General features: G+C 46.4%; 1 protein-coding gene and 1 long non-coding RNA gene across 5 annotated transcripts in view; one reads left to right on the top strand and one right to left on the bottom strand.

The window, feature by feature from the left end:
• Positions 1 to 16,165, bottom strand: part of LRRTM4 (leucine rich repeat transmembrane neuronal 4) — a 204,976-nt gene that overhangs the window by 181,411 nt on the left and 7,400 nt on the right. The gene's annotated exons all lie outside the window — the stretch shown is intronic.
• On the top strand, positions 2,400 to 3,786 carry LOC118177399. The gene is made up of 2 exons (XR_004755782.1): positions 2,400 to 2,798; positions 3,468 to 3,786. It is a non-coding gene; the product is annotated as an uncharacterized LOC118177399 (long non-coding RNA).

The following is a 16,165-nucleotide window of genomic DNA, read 5'->3' as shown; positions in this document are numbered from 1 at the left end:
CTGGAGCAGATGGGCTCTTTGTGCGGGGGAATTCAGCGATCCAGATCGCCAGCTCTAGAGCCAGGAGTCCTCTCTCCAGCCACCAGACAGGTACAACAGCTGTGCCATCCCCTCCACAGAGCACTTCAAAGCCGAGGTGGAGGAAACAGTGAGTCCCTGATCCCTGGTACGTCTGCCAAAGCTGCTGAAGTGTTTCTTCTGCAATATACTGTTTCTGCAAGTGTGATTTCTTTTTGCTGCTGTGCTCCTGTGGATCAGGAACCCAGGGTTCTGGATGCAACGCAAACGCGTTTCCATTCGTCGCAAGAATCAGCAAGTACTTTCTACATATACCAGAACAGTACTGAGCCTGAATCTTTTCATCTGTAGTTGATGTAGCTGGATTCGAACTGACAAATCCGAGCTGAGACCTGATGCTGACTGCCCAGCGGCAGAGCTTCCTGTCTTTCAGGATTACTTTCACGGAGAGGCATTCAGCACCCATCCCTCCCGGCTCCACTCCCACGTACACCTGGTCCAGAGCGCAGCAGTGCCACGCACCGAAGGGCGCCGGAGTGGTACGGAGATGCTCCAGCTGGGCTACAGAAGCTGTTGATAAACAATTTTGTCCAGCTGTACCCAAACCTGTGCACTCATCTGTGTAGACACCTGCAACTGCATCCTCAAGGCAGTCATAGGTAAGAAGTGGCTTTCCCTGACACGCTCCTCAGTTATGAGAAGCTCTGAGTGTTTCCCGCCAGGCTCCGCGTTCTCTCAACCCTAGAGTTCTCACTAGGATGCGGGGATGACTCAGCCTGTTGTAGGAGGTCATTCCCAATTAAAGCTGGTAACGATCCTCTCTACCCGACACCGTTCCTGTTCAGCTATTTTTCCGGTCCCCGATGACCTTTCCACGAGCTGATCGCACAACACTCCGCACCACGCAAACAGCGTGGCCAGAATGAGTCAGCACAGGCTAGAGTTCCCCGCTAGCATCAGAACGAGGTTTTTAAGGTCTTTCTGTCATTTTGCAAAGGAGGAGTGGTGCACCCCAATTTTCATGTCCATAAACACCTCCTGAGCCCCATTTCTGCTACTGCACATGTATGTAAAATTACATTTTTATAATAAGCCTGTTCTAAGTGAAGGGGAAGAGTGGCTCTCTTCTGAACAGCTCACACCTCCGATCCTGGGAGGATGCAGATAATCCCCTAATTGGCATGTTTCGCTTGCCACCGTGGTGAGCTCATTAAGAGGATTGTCCCGCACAGCCCGCTGCACCGGGGCACCTGAAGGAACGGCTGGGCAGGCGGTACAAGGAGAGACCTGGCTTTACACCAAAGGCAATGGTCAGCAAAGCCCTAGGAAGATTCATGTGTGTTAATTAAAGGGAATCGGGGGTGGTCTGAAGCCCTCAGTCCTTCCCGCGGTTAGCGGAATAGCCAAAGGCGGCTGGACAGAGACAATGGCATTTCACACCTGCCCCGCATGCCTACCGGACTCTACGCTCGTAACGCTCCCCGGCATTATCTCAACTGGCTCCTAAGTGGACCCCTCGTGGCGAAGGTGGACACCGTGCTGTTCGGATAATGAGCACAAACGGCGTGCTAAACTGAGCAGCCGTAAATCTGAATTTCTCAAGTGCTTCTGAAGGAAGACAGCAGCACTTCTCAGCGTCCTGGAAGGGAATATATTCAAGGGAATTGTCCACAAAACAGAGAAGCCCGTTGAAGGATGTTATTTTCTGGTAAATTTGGGGTGATGTGGGTTCCAAAATGGAAGTCAGACGAGAGGTAATAAGCACCTGGGTGGCTGAAAAAGAGAGCTTAGCTTAGACCCAATAGGTTCTGATCCTGTCAATTACGCACATGGTTAAAGCCATCAGACATATTTTGGGTTCCACAGGATCCTGTGCATGTGTAAGGAGATGAGGAAAACCAATTTATAGGCCAAAGGTCTGGTTAATAGCACAAGAGAGGAAACAGTTGTAGAAAGAGGAGCCTTATAGCCTAGTCTACAAGCTAAGCTATGAAGTCTGCAGGCAGGGACCAGCCTTTGGCTGCAGTTGAGACAAATACGGCATCTCATTGCACTGCAGGAGGACAGGGGGATAAAGCCCCCATGCTGCTACGCCAAAGCAACACGCTGCATTTGGCGTAGAAGCTGGAGCTGTAAGTGAAAACAGGGAGGGAGCAAACAGCAGTGAGAATGAACACTCCTTGCCATTGCACCCCGGGGATGCGGGAAGGCATCCGAGCCCAGGGCACGCTGCTCCGGAGCTCAGCTGCAAGGTCACAACACCACCGCGCTGCTTCTGTTGTTCCGGAGCTGCCCCGCGTCGTCCCAGCTTGCAGCACGCCAAGCGAGCACAGCTTTGCCTGCACTTGCCTCTACAGCCCTGCACTTAATAAACCCGAGGGACAACTTGATTACAATTTATCAGTATTTTTACAGGCTGTTTAGACAGCCAATTCACTGTAGCAGGCGGTCTAAAAGTACATACAGCATCAGGAGTGGGGGGGTCAAACTCGGCAGGGCCTCTGCAACGCTCCCCTGCAATAAATATAAATCGCTGCTATGAAAAGCAGAAACGGGAGGAAAATCAAACTTTTTTATGAATAAAGTGATTTTTTTTTGCTAGAAAATTTAACGTAGCCTTGTAAAGCATGAGGAGGGTGAAATATCACTTCAAGCCGCCTTTAAAAAAAAATAAAAATGGACAGCAATACGGCAGCAGCAGTCTTTTGAAAGGATCCTTACTGTAAAGAAAACTGGCAAGTTCAAGGACCTTCGTTGAAGGAATCAGCAGAGGCTCACAGGTAGACAAAAAGACATGCCAAATGAGAAGGGGGGAAGGGTGGAAAGAAATGCTTCAGATGATAAAACATCAAATGGATGAAGAAGTGGAAATAATAAAAAAAAAAAAAATCAGAACTGACTCATTGGAAAGGAGACAGGTGGCAAGCAAAGCTTCTCACAGCACTCTGTTTGATATTCAGGCTGTTGTCTGATTCAAAGATGATGATGAAATAGTCCCAAGCAAATGCTCTCCAAAGGAAACAAAGCAAACCTTGCATCCACGTAATTAGCAATCAACACAGGGAGAGAAGAAAAATATTTAAGTGCCTACCTGAAAGGGAATGAATATCGCAGCGCCGTGAAACAAAGCCACAGCCTGATGCACAGGGAAAAGTAGCCATAAACACCAGCTTTCAATGAGATCACAAGGTATAAATATTGACTCAGTAAACACAAACAGAGAGAAAAGCTGATTTTTTCTTCCCTCTTTCTGAAAGGTCTGTAAAGACTCTGGAGTTCAGCGAACAAACTGTGCACGTTATCTGCAAGTCCCATACCCAGACATAACCCACACGCACAACAGGTCCTTCGCGCTTTTATACACACGGCTACTCACAAGTGGGGCATTTCTGGCAATAGCTACTTCACATGAATAAGTTCTGTCACCGCGGTTTCTTCTCTTTTTGCAGAGGAAGGAGGGTCCTGCAGGTGCGCTGGGTTTGCGGTTTCAAATTTTCGCTCCTCCGGGCTTTCCTGCCTGCACAGACGTGAAGTCCCCCTAGCCACTGCGGTGGGTATTCAGAGCACGAATCCTCCAGTGAGAAATCCAAGCAGTAAGCGTTCCTGAAAATCTGACCCTAAATTCGTCTGCTACTAATTAAATGAAACACTTAAACACGAACCCAACCAATCATTAAGGAAACACTTGAAAATAAATGTTCAATCTCTCCCATGCTAAGGGGTAATGTAGCGAGACTCTCGACTCCAATAAATTAAACCCGCACAGCCCCTGCGTATAACGAGCCCTGGATGATGCAGGATATCCGAAATGAGACCTCTGGTAGGGTGCTGCCTTTTTAAAACGCCTTTTTCCCCCCAGAAACTGGCTGACTGATGGGTCTCTGCTTCAAATCTCCGCATCAAACACGAACATCACTTTTGGTTTGTTCACCGGTTTTCTAGTTTTCTTATTTGCTTTACGGCTCCGGCTCCGTTTGAGTGTGTTTCAGATCTGGCGTGCGTTTGTAAATAGTTTATCTAAATTATTAATAGTCGCTTTCAGAAATTATCCGAAATCATACGCGACCTCTTATTTATGTGCTTATCCTGTTTTAAAATTCATCAGTGATTAACCAGCACTTTGTAAACCTCTTACCAAATGTATCCTTAACACACGCCGTGACTAATTAATTACTATATTCGGTTTGAAATCTGGCTACACCATAGCAGAGGTGATCTGTAAAAACAATGCTAAAGAAACAAAAAAAAAAAACTGAAGGGAAAAGGTCTTTTCAGTTGAAACATGTTTTCCTTTGTATCTATTACTCCTCTTGCACGTAAGGGTTTTGTTTGCAAGTCTCAAACGCCTGCAATTAGATAGGGAGAACTTTGTAATTTTGGCCTGAACTGCTACAAACCCCCTTCAGGTGACAGTAGGGCCTTTGTTTTAGGAACGCAACGAGGCTTTCCCCCGGTGATATATTGCATGTAAACAGCAGGAGTAGCACCCGGTATGTCTCCCAGCAGAGCTGTAGGCCTGACAAAGCTTATCAGACAGCAGCACACGGTCACAACAAAGGCCCGGGCATTTAATTGGACAGAAGTAAAAATAACCCCACTCCTGCACAAGTCGAGGAAGGAAGAAGAGAACCCTTAGATTAGGTCCTTGGAAACGTCAGGATCAAATTCTCCTTTGTTGCCATCAACCTTTCAAGAATCTGGGGAGCTTTTTAAGAAGCAACTGCACACGTTTCGTGCTGAACCGCACCGCACGCAGGGTTTCGAGCCTTTGCTGGCAAAAACACCTTGATGTAACTGAAGAGGAATTCAGCAGTGTGATTTAAAGTACGTCAGCGAAAGAACATGCCCGTGTGCTAATTTAACTTCACATCCTCGATAAGCACACATCAAAACTTAAACGTTCCTCCGATGCTACTGCGAGACATGGTTTGGAGGCTGGAGAAGCAGGCAGAAGCGCGCTGGTTTCAGTTGTGAAGTGCAGCACACTTCAAACATCCCGACTGACCGTCAGACGCCAGTCCTTTTAACAGGTGGCAAAAGACTGCACCCAAGTTGTGAATTGCTATCGCAACAAGGTGTTAAGAAGCGTCTGTACTTGTACTACCATAGGCAAGATCTATCAGGCTTCTCCTAAATGATGCTACTGACAATTTCGCCAGTGGGGCAAAGCAAACAAGTGTAAGAAATCTGCACCTGAACAAAGACAAGAGTCGTATTTTACCACACGTTTACTGACTGGCTCACAGGGCCACTGAAATCTCTGAAGGCCGGTGGAAGCCTCTCTGGCCCTCTCCCTTCTGCCTGCTTACAGTCCCGGTGTTTTCAGTCCGTTTTTGTACGGCCGTTCTCATTCCTACACCTCTGGCCCCGAGCTCCTGTGGCCTAACCCACAGACAGTACAGTCGCCTTGGCCAAGCACAGATTTTACCTCCTCATCTTCTTTGCTTACGATGCTTTCGCTACGATTCATGCTGGATCCCAACCCTGCCAGAGTCCCCAGACAACATTATTTCTTGAATTACGAGGTCGTATAGCCAGGCCTCTAACCCAACGGCCTTCTTTTCACTGCTTCCTACAGACTTGTAAAAATTCCAGTGAACATCACTTCGGTTTTTGCCTATTTCACCCATGTGGGAAGGCAGCTTTGCTGCTCCCATCACCAGAATATCTGATTGCTGGATCAACAGCTGAAGGCCAGAGCAGTATTTGTGAAGTCACTGGGATATCTTCTTTACTAAGAAGGGCCTTTATGTGTGCAAAATGATAAACCTCAGCACTAGATTTGTCACCCCGATGAACTGTTTGCCTTGAAGAATTGCCTTTATTGCATTCCCCATCTCGAATTCAGAATACCCACGTATTTAAGGCACGCAGCAGCTTTCGGTTCTGCTGCTTTTTGTTAGGACACACACAAGGAACCCCCGTATACGCCATGTAAAATATCTCGCCGTTAACACCCTCTTTAACCACAGCACTAAGATTTTATCAGCGATGCTTTCAAAGCCCGGGTCTGTGCCTTCACTAATCAGGCACCAGAAGCCCTGCTGTGCTTGAGAAAGGAGCTTTACCATAGCAAGCTGAGCCATTTGCCTAACCCTGCTTTTCCCATCCATCTCTTTCATTCCTTCCTCTTCCCAGAGGTCAGAGCTGCTGCCAGCGGAGCAGGACTGCTGCTGTTGTGCAGGGACTGCAGAGGGCACAGCTCGTGCACGGACGCAGCACCTGATGCCTTCCCTGCTCAGGAGGGGTGGGAGAAGAAAACGGCACGTGTTCATCGACTAAAAGAAGAGCTTTCTTCAAAAAGCAAGTTGAAAGGGAGCAGGGAGGTTCTGAAGAGGAGGAGAAATTGGAGCTGGAAGTCAGTACCAGGAAACTGGTGTACCTGAAACAGTAAGCTTGGTTACAGTAAAAGTAATTCCATTAAACGAAACAGTCCAATTCTGCATTAGAAATGGAGATATTGTTATTATTTCATACACACACACACACACATGTATATGTATGACTGAGAGAAGAGCCTGTTTCCTTTGAGCTTTCAGTTGCATGCCACAAGCGTTGACTCACATTTACCGTGAGAGGCTGGACCAGATGATCTCCCAAGTCCCTTCCAACCTGGACTTTTCCAAGAATTCTGTGATTTAAGGCAGTGGACATTAAATAGTTAAACGATTCGCAAGCTTTATTTATTTTTTTAAACGGGCAGGATTAAAACACTTCTGCAAATCCCCCTGATGAAGGAAGGGAGTTGCTGCTTGCTACGGATGAAGAGAAATCATTTCCATTTGTTCACCTGATGCGTTTTCAAAGGGAATAAGATTTTCCCCTTTCAAGGGCTGATAATTCTGCCCAGTGATGCTGCTGTATCTCAAACTGAAAGACAGACTGTAAGTCCTTTCAGGTAAGGATTTATTTTAAAGCAATGTTCTGGGTCTGGAAGGTACCTCACAAAGCAGGACCTTGACCACAAAGAGAATTCTTAATACTGCTCTAGTGAAAAGAGATGGCAAGAAGTCGGCGTACTGAACTCCTACCTTTGGCTGCCCTGACAAAAATTGTCACTGATAGTTTTCCAGTGAGAAAAAAAGTATTTTCTATTCAGAAGTGAAAGCATCCATAGGAAACATCCATTCATGATAAAACTTCAGAGATAAGGATTAAAAAACGAAGTGGAAGTTCTTGGGTTAGGGATACGGCCAGCTAGATATTTTTTTCCTGAAAACAAATTTTGCAGGGTAAAGTTTTATTTGTTTATTTTAAAAATATTTATTGGAAAGAAAACACTCTTTAAAATTGTGTTTTTGATGTCCTGCAATAACTTCCCCCCAGCTCCACTGTCCAGGGCACAACCTGCAATTAAACTCAAAATGAAAATTCAAGAAAATAAAGCTTGGAAGACAATTCTCAACTTCTGCAAAGGTCTGCAAGCACCTAGGAAGTGAACATAAGCCTTATTCCTCCCATCTTACACCTGGAGAAGCAGAAACATGGGAGACCTGAGTTTGTATGCCCCTAATGAATCAGCGACAAAGGCTGAATGAAACGCACCTCTACAGAAGCAGGGGGAATGGTTAACTAATAGACAAAATATCAGGAGACTGTATGAAGATTGCAGCGCTTGTAAATAGTAATATTAAAAAAAAAAAAAAGCTTAAAAAACCACCCAAGGAAGCTGAGTGCTAAGCCCTTCTAAATCAAGGCAGAAAGATTCCCCTGAGAAGGACCTCCCAGTACTCCAGATATAATTCAGGCAACGCTGAGAGCGAGGTAGGAGGTGGGAAGGTGCTTTGAGGAGAGCACAGCGCGATGAACTGAGGCAAGGGGAAAGATCTGGGCACAGGAACAGCTCCCAAGTGCAACAGGATGGCTTTACCCAGAGCTGGTTCCTGCATGGCATTTCGGTTATTCTTGGCTGCGGAAACAACCGAGAGCTGAGCTAGCTCCGGTAAGCCTTCTGTAAATTCTTCCAACATCAACTGTGAATCTATCTTCAGCAGTTTATCATGCCAAATTAATAGTGGAGAGTGAAAACTCCTGCCATTAAACTCACGATAAAAAATTCTTGGACTCCTGGACTCATTAATGATTTTTAATTCATTACCTGTAAGCGGAACATTTGTTACTTTTGCAGAACAGGACAGACTTGGAATCGTTGACAAATGCCTTCATTTTTGCCGCAGCTCGATAACCAAAATCCTTTCGTTACAGAAGCTCTTGATGACAGTCATTCTAGAACGAGACCTACCCGGCACGAGCCCATCTTCTTATGGGGACGGAGCTACCTGAACACCATCAGCACTCATACCCCACTGAAGCAGTTTATCAAAACCACAACAGTAATATTCCACGGAGTCAAGGCTAGCACCACACAACCTTTGGGGAGAAAAAAGAAGTCCTTTCTTCAGGCTTTCTAAAGCAAACAAGTTAAAAAGGCCCAACTTCAGAGCGTGACAGCAGATCCACCGTAATTACACTGGGTGCTAAAGGAACCAGCTTTCAGAAGTCAGTCTTAAACCAGAGCAACGTGATGGTGAGCTCCGTGCCTTCCAAGTGAATGCAAACTCGTGATGCACCTTAAAAGGTATCTCACAGCATGATAAACTGGGAAATTGTGGTTTTGTGAAAACCAGGGTGAAGGGGAGGGGATGGAATTTCCATGTGGGGGTTTTTTTTTGTATGTTTTTGTTTGAAGCCTCTCTTCAGTGGGCTGGATGCTGTATTCGGACACCCTGAGTGACGTTTTAAATATCAGCTACTTCTTCCTCGCAGATGAGCTTAATCTCTTTGTGGAGGAAAGGAATGATTTTAACAGCTGAGCAGCTATTTTTCACTGCGAAGGTTATTAACCTTTGGAACAAAGTATTAGAGGAGAGAAGCCTTCTCTCTAAGTCTCCAAGTGACTTTTGTGGAGGCACTTTTTAGCCGAAACAAGCTCCTGGTTTTACAACTACTTCCATTTCCCAGTGGTTCTTTGGCCCTTGATATACAACAAGGCAAATCATGTGGCTAACAGCCTCCTTCACCCTCAATTTTTTGATGTGCATCAGCATATAACACCTCCCCTTCAATCTTCATCAGATATGAGGAACAGCAAATACTCTAGGTATACTTTTTATTTAAAAGCTACATGGAAAACTCACCGAAGCAGTGTTAATTGTAGTCCTTTGTCTGTTACAGACCTAAACAAAGAAGCCTGGGCCTTGTTTCTAAAAGCTACTATAATAAATGTTTGGGAGGTAATCATAAACAGAAAAAGGTTAATCAATTCCTCAGATTGCCAGAGCTTCATGCACACTGGGACTCTTAATAAACTCCACAAATAAAGGTAGGCAAAGAGAGTACCCATAGGTTTTGTTTTCAAATAAAAACTTCAACTAATTCCAAGTTGCCCGTAGGTCACTTCCTTTTCTGATTTGTGCGATTCGAGTTCCAAATGCAAAGCCCCACAAACTGCCTTCATTTCCCCGTTCCACTTTGCCTGTGACATTGATGTGGCTTTTCAAGCCAGAAGCCTAACGTGTGATTTAGACAGGGAAAAGAAAATGATAATGCTGGGAAAAGAAATGGATCAGAAATTTACATTAAAATCATGCAATTTCAGCGCGCTGAAGAAAACTACCGGGACAGGGGAGCACCTGAGTAGCTGTGAGTAAGTCTCTGTTGCATCTGAATATAGTATAGACATTTTAAAAGAACTAAATAGGCATGTGCTAATACCACACCAACACAAAGCAGACCACTTCAGACAGGCTTTTATAGCAGGAACAAAACAGACTCAGCAGGAGTCCCTTAAGGCTCCCGACAATACCTTTCTTCTTTCGAGCTGAAGTAGCAGCTCGAGCCCCAGCCCCGCTCCGCGAGCCACCAAGCAGGGAGAGAGCAAGAGGCAATCCTCCCCTGCCGACCTCGGTGGAAGCAGATGGGAGGGCAAAGCCTACGAGACAAACAGGCGAAATTGTCAAAGATTTAAGGATTGGTTTCAGCGCTTAAATTCTAATGAAAGTCAACGTGACCTTGCTTTCTTTCCTTTTTTGACAGCTTGCAACGCTCACGAGATAAATTACCGGCAGAGCTGAGAACGGTCCCTGATTCCTGCGGCCCCCGGTCAGGCTGGTGGATCTCACCTCGCCTGCCAAGCTCGTGAGGGCATCCTCCAGCTTTGGAAGGCAAGGCTGAGCTCTCCCCTTTATATTCTCACATCTTATTTCACTCTGAATCATGCCAGTCAGCACGACACGTGTCTGTACTCCACAGTTCAAGTAATGAAGTGGTAAGGTTTTGTTGTGTAATTGGAAGAGCAGGAAGGATCCAGAGGAGCAGACAAAGATTTAGCCCGAGGTTCTTCCATGAATTAGAGCTATAAACAGAGTAAATTTCAGTGTGCAGAGCTATATTAAACGGGAGCAATGCATAATTGCATAATGGGACTGTGCAGGATGCAGACTTGAAGATGTTCCCGCTAACGTTCCTCCCTCGTTCGCACTCACCTGGGAGAGCTGCGCTCAAACCAGGGCAGAGCAAAGGCTGAGGAAACAGATTAATTCCTGCTCCACTACACCACTTGTGGCTCTCCTTCCTTTTCAGGAACGAGGATGAGAAGGACTGTAATCGGAATTTGTTTCCAAACAACCCGCAATATTATCTCGTTCTGTCTGTTGGCAGTCACAGCACGGCAATTACGGCCCTCCTCAAGGGAAGGGCCACCACATGGGAGCGATAGAGGAAACTGCTGAGGACACAGAGACCTCTGTTTCCACAAAATCTTTGATGAGACGTTATACATGGAAATGAAATTGCGATTAAAACGTCTTAGGACTTGTTCTTTATGTACATACGCTTGGCCATGTGTGTCTACGTGCAGGCACCGAACATCTGTCCCGACCTCCAGTCCTCCTTAATAACGTTCTGTTAAATTAAATGGATAATGATGACCCAGAAAAATCATTTCTCTCATCTCCACGTAATGTGAAAAGTACATGGTAATTAACTAGCCTTTAAGAATGACACTGTCGATTATTTCAGGACAATCAAATAATAGCAAAGAAATGGAGTCGGAATGGGAAGGCCGGTGTCAGAGGTACAGTTTGAACAATAGTGGGTTTTGCCTGTCACTCATACCAAATTACCGCAGGAGGGGGCAAAGAAAAACTATTTATAACCTGTCAGTCTCAAGAAACCACAATTATGATGATTTAATTAACACATGGAGAGGCTTCAGGCAATCACATCGTTCTAAATTTCAGAAGTAGCACATTTCAGGCCCAAGATGATTTAGAACATTTACAAATGCTAGTGCAACCAGGGCAAGAATTTGATGGCCTTGTTGGTTCCTTTTAAAGCATCCATCATGACACAAAGATAATCCAAACGGATGTGCTAGCGGAAGATGAGAGCAGTGAAGAATCATCTGGGGTTTCAGAGGCCATCACACAGAAGGAGAGCTGATTTTTTATACGAGAACTGAGTTTGAAAATGAGCAAAGCCACACAACTCAAGTCCATTCATCAAAGACAGCGTACGCATTAGAAAAGTTTGAAAAAAAAAGTGGAGTTAGGATGCACGAGGGTGCAAGGCACGTAGAGCGACGGTGACCTTCCCACGGAGACCTTGACGCTTGCTGTCAGTGACAAGTAGGTCCTTCCCTGGCCTCATGCCCAGGGGAGAGTTTAATCTGGAGAGGAATGGCCTTTTTCCTACACAAGAGCTGGAGTCGTCCGCTAGATAGGATATTTTCCAAGGTTTCTTAAATCCGGGATCTCAGTCCTCACTGGTAAACTCACCTCCTGAAAGTAAACTGCTCTTCAGGTCTCCGTTTCCACTTTCTGTGCCATACTTACCCGGATCACCCCAACAAAAATAATCAAGCTTTTGCCTTAAAACCGGTTCTTTTCTTGTCTGTCAAAAACTGGAGAGCGGGATTGATTTTTCCACAATGTGTTTCTATACCTGTAAGCAACAGGAAGCACTGCGCACACCCCCAGTGCTGGATGTATCAGAAGATCTCTGTGCACTACCTGATTTCCAAGCTCTGCCTGTTGCAGTGAAGGACATGCCCCCACAACAGGTTTAAGACACGCCGACTTCTCAAAACCATGTAATTTTTCTCCTGATACAGCACTCTCGCCATGCAGTTGAGATGTTCAGACACAAAATACTGAATACTGTTACATCACAAAAGAACCTGGAAATTTCAGGATCGGAATCAAAACTCATGTATTAAGGTCAGTTCTCCCTGTTTCAGGTCTCTCCACAAACCAAATACATACAAGTATACAACAGCAACAGCCCACCTCTGCTCGTGTTACTCTTCCCCACAGGTTAAGAACACGAACGTTATTTTTGCTTCTATTTTTCTGTATTTCCAAGGAAATGAAATAACACAGTGAGAAGGAAAGAAGAGAAAAAGAATGGAAGCTGAACAGCAAAAAGCTGTTGCATAAGATCTGCGTGGAGCAGAAACTAAAAATTAGAAAAAAATCTTATTTATCTGATGAGTTTTGAGATCTACAGATTAAAAATATTAGGCAAAACGACATTTTTTTTTTCTGCCATAAGTATAGGAACCAAAAAAGCTAAGTCCAAGCATCCTCACAATGCCATAGGATGTCACCCAGGGACACAGACTGCCTTGGAGCACTGAGCTTCCTGGCTTGCCAGCATCTGTGAATTTCTTATGCTGTAGCCAACGATGTTTAGATGTATCTAATGAACCTCTTAAAATAATCAACTAAAATACTTGAACTAAGGAACCGTGATCCTTGTGGGTCCCTTCCAACTCAGATACTTTGATTTTGCTGTAGCTCCAACATGCCACGGAGGGGAAGAGCTTACAGATACAGCCTGGCCTTTCACCTTCCCTACCTTCTCCCAGTCTTGCAGGCAGAAGGGTTTCCATGTGAGCGCCCACGGCAGCTCTCCGGCTGCTACATCTACTAGCAAGAGCTTCCTGTTTCCTTTGCACTTTTACATGACTCAAAAAGGCGAAGACGAAACCAATTCATCAGGCCGAGAAGGCAACGTCCCCACCATTAACCCCCTCCTGCCCCATCCCTTCCGCAGCATCCTCTGGCTTCCAACAGAGCTGCAATCTGCGGCTCGGTGCAGAGGCAACAACCCCCAGGAAATCCCTACCGCTGATCCAGTCTTCAGCTTTTTTTTCTTTTTGTAGGCGGAGAAATCTACAAGCAAGCTGAGCTTATTTGGCCGTACGTGTCCCGGAGCATCCCTGCCAAAAAGCGGAGTAAAGCGGCGCGTGCGGAGCGTGGAGCAGCTCCGTGAGCTCCCGAGCGGGATCTGTAAGGTGACGGGCTCAATACCACGAATCAGGTCAACCCTATTGTTCTGGAGGAGAGTGGAGGAACGTTTCCAGCAGCGGGGTGCTTACTAATAAGCTTTGTTTGCCTCCTTTAAAGTGAGATTTTTGTGTGCATGCGTCTAAAAGAAGAAACAAATGAATAGGTTTGACAGGTTTCTCCCTATTTCTGTTAGCGTTCTCCCTCCTGAACCGAAGCACATAATGGGCTAGAGTTGATTTTTTTTTTCCCCTCCTTAAAATACTGGCAGCACATCACAGAGCTGGGGCAGAAGCAGGGGTGAGCGAAGAGAAGGAGAGAGATGGAGAGGGCAAACTGCATCTGTCACAATTCCAGCAAGGCAGGAATCCTTCACGGGGCCTGAGCAATGGTTAGAACAGGAATACAAATATTTTCTGCTCTCCTACAAAGCTTTCGCAGTGCAGCGTCCTCTCCGTTCCACCACTCCTCGCTGTGCATAACGCACACGGCAAAGTTTCGAGCGGATGGACAACGAAAGGGGAGCAGAAGAGGTGGGGAGAGGCAGGAGGATGCTGCTGTCCTCCTGGTTACCCCCTCCCAGCCCAGGGCTGCTGTAACGAGCCCTCGGTGCAGTTTCGGAGTCCAGTCATTAGCTGCCAGCCTCTGGCTGAGCCGTAGTGGAGCAAACGCAATGGCTGAAACCTGCTCAGGGAAGTCCCACCCCTGTGAAAAGCTGGGAGATGGGGGTTCAGCTTCCTCTGCCACTGATTTCTTGCACTGCATCAGAGCACATCACTTTGAGCGGCTCAGCAGCACGCGTCTTGCGAGCCCCAACGTTAGATCTGCTCATCTCCCACCCCGGCACCTGAACGAGGGTTGTGTAAGACTTCCCGAAGCGCTCAGCATCCTCCTGCAGCTCCCTTTTCAAATTTACAGCCAGCGTCTCAATTGCTGCTGATGCGCAGCTGGCTGAGCTCTCCCGGAAACACGGCCAGTCATTTTGGTAATATCTTTGGGAAATCTCACGCTCTGCAAGTGCTGAGCCCTGGAAAATTTGCCCCCGTGCATTTATGACTACATTTCCAGTGCTTCTGTAGCACAGCCTTCTGTATACTGACACGAGGCTTGCAATGCTAAGTAGAACAGCAGGATACAGAAGGCTGTGAATGTTAACGAAGTCTTTGAGGGTAACACACACAAATTTCTATCTTTGGTCCTAATCCTGGAGACATTTTGAAAATTTACTTCCTCCTCCAACCTCTTACTGGTCCTGTGCCTAGAAGATTTCACCTCTCAGCCACTTCAGACGTATTTCTTTCAGATATATGGCACCGAGGAGGAGCCCGAGCAGCTTAGCCTTCGCTTGCTCTCCAAACACAAACACAGAGCTTATGACAAAGTTCCTTCAGCTTGATTCCCCCTTCAGTTTACACCTGAAGCAGGACTTCAAAGTCCATTTAAAATCACAGAGAGGTGCAAAAGAGAAGGAGGAGGAGCCGTGGCACCAAAGGAAAAGCTGAATGAACGACAGCCATCCTACAGCCCTCCGAAACAGTCACTGGAAACAGGACTGCGCCTCTTTGGCCCTAAAACGAGGGCAGCGGGCTGTTCCCACCTCCTGGATCTTCTCCTTGCAATGCACTGCCCAGGGAATCGCCTTCCTTCTCCGTTACCCCAAACCATCCAAAGCTCAAGCCGCTGCCGTGGAGTCCTTGCTAAGTATGCTTTATAAAAACGTAGGGCTAAAGGAATGCTGTCACCGTTCTTAAAAAGAAACAAATCTGGCAAACCACGGAGGGATTTCTCTCCCAGTGTCCCATCAGCTCCTGCCCAGCCCCTGGGCATCCCTTCCAAAGTTGAGTCACGGAACCACGAAAGCCTCTGCAGAGCTGGAACCTTGCACCAAAGAGCATGTGGGCAACGGAGAGGATTTGCTTTCTTTCCTTTCTGCATCTCCTTCAAAACAACCCAGTACGGTGCTTAATGCATGTATAATAAACACCGATGGCGTGACAACATTTCCTTCTCAATTAGGCTCAAAAGGAGGAGGTCAGCAGCAGCCCAATACGTTTGCATATGTTACACTCCTTTACCAATCTATGTCTTCCCACTGGCAAGAGGGAAGCATGCAGAATTCAAAGCAAACATAATTTTGTGCGACTGATTTAGCGGGGATGAATCCAAGCGACAAGTGCCCTGGTTTTCACTCCCATGAAAAACACAGGAGCATCACAGCAGCCGCGTGCTTCTGTGTGCCCAGGTGGGTTTGTCTGCCAAATGCTGGGGCACGGCTGGACCTCGAGACGGGGAAGTGCAAAGAGGAACATCACACGGGCTGTGGCAGTTGTCTCTCAAAGGGTTTCGCATCCACTGTGCTCAGTTAACACCCAAAAGATGTTCACTTGGTTGGTCGGGTGGTTGTTGCTTTGTAGCTGCCAGCCTGAGAAATTGGAGATGAATAACCCAGCAGCGGGAAGGGAACGTTTCTGCAGCAATGTTCCTGCTCCCCACGTCACCTCAGTGTGCTGGAAGCAGATGTTTTGCATGTGCTACGTATGGAATACATAACCTTACAGCTTGCTTTATCCACAGTTGCTTTCTGCGCTCCCAGAAGTTCAGCAAACGTACAAATAAATATGAGAGAGGGGGAGTAAGACGCATTTGCACAAGGCAAAGCAAGTAACAAAATGAGATAGCAGCAGCCTGCTAACTGGATGCTGAGAGCCAAAATCATAAGCATCCAGTTATTTTAGAAAGCTTTGCCAATAGACTAAATAGAATACCACGGGCCAGGTGTCAGTGATTATAATCCCACTGATGCCAAGAGAGTTGCTCCCATTTACAGCAAGCCTGACTTTGGCTCTCCCTCTGCAGTG

The sequence above is a fragment of the Oxyura jamaicensis genome, chromosome 22 (genome assembly GCF_011077185.1).
Source record: "Oxyura jamaicensis isolate SHBP4307 breed ruddy duck chromosome 22, BPBGC_Ojam_1.0, whole genome shotgun sequence".
NCBI lineage: Eukaryota > Metazoa > Chordata > Aves > Anseriformes > Anatidae > Oxyura > Oxyura jamaicensis.
Note: the sequence above shows the minus strand (reverse complement) of the source record. Positions and strands in the feature narration are given on the sequence as shown.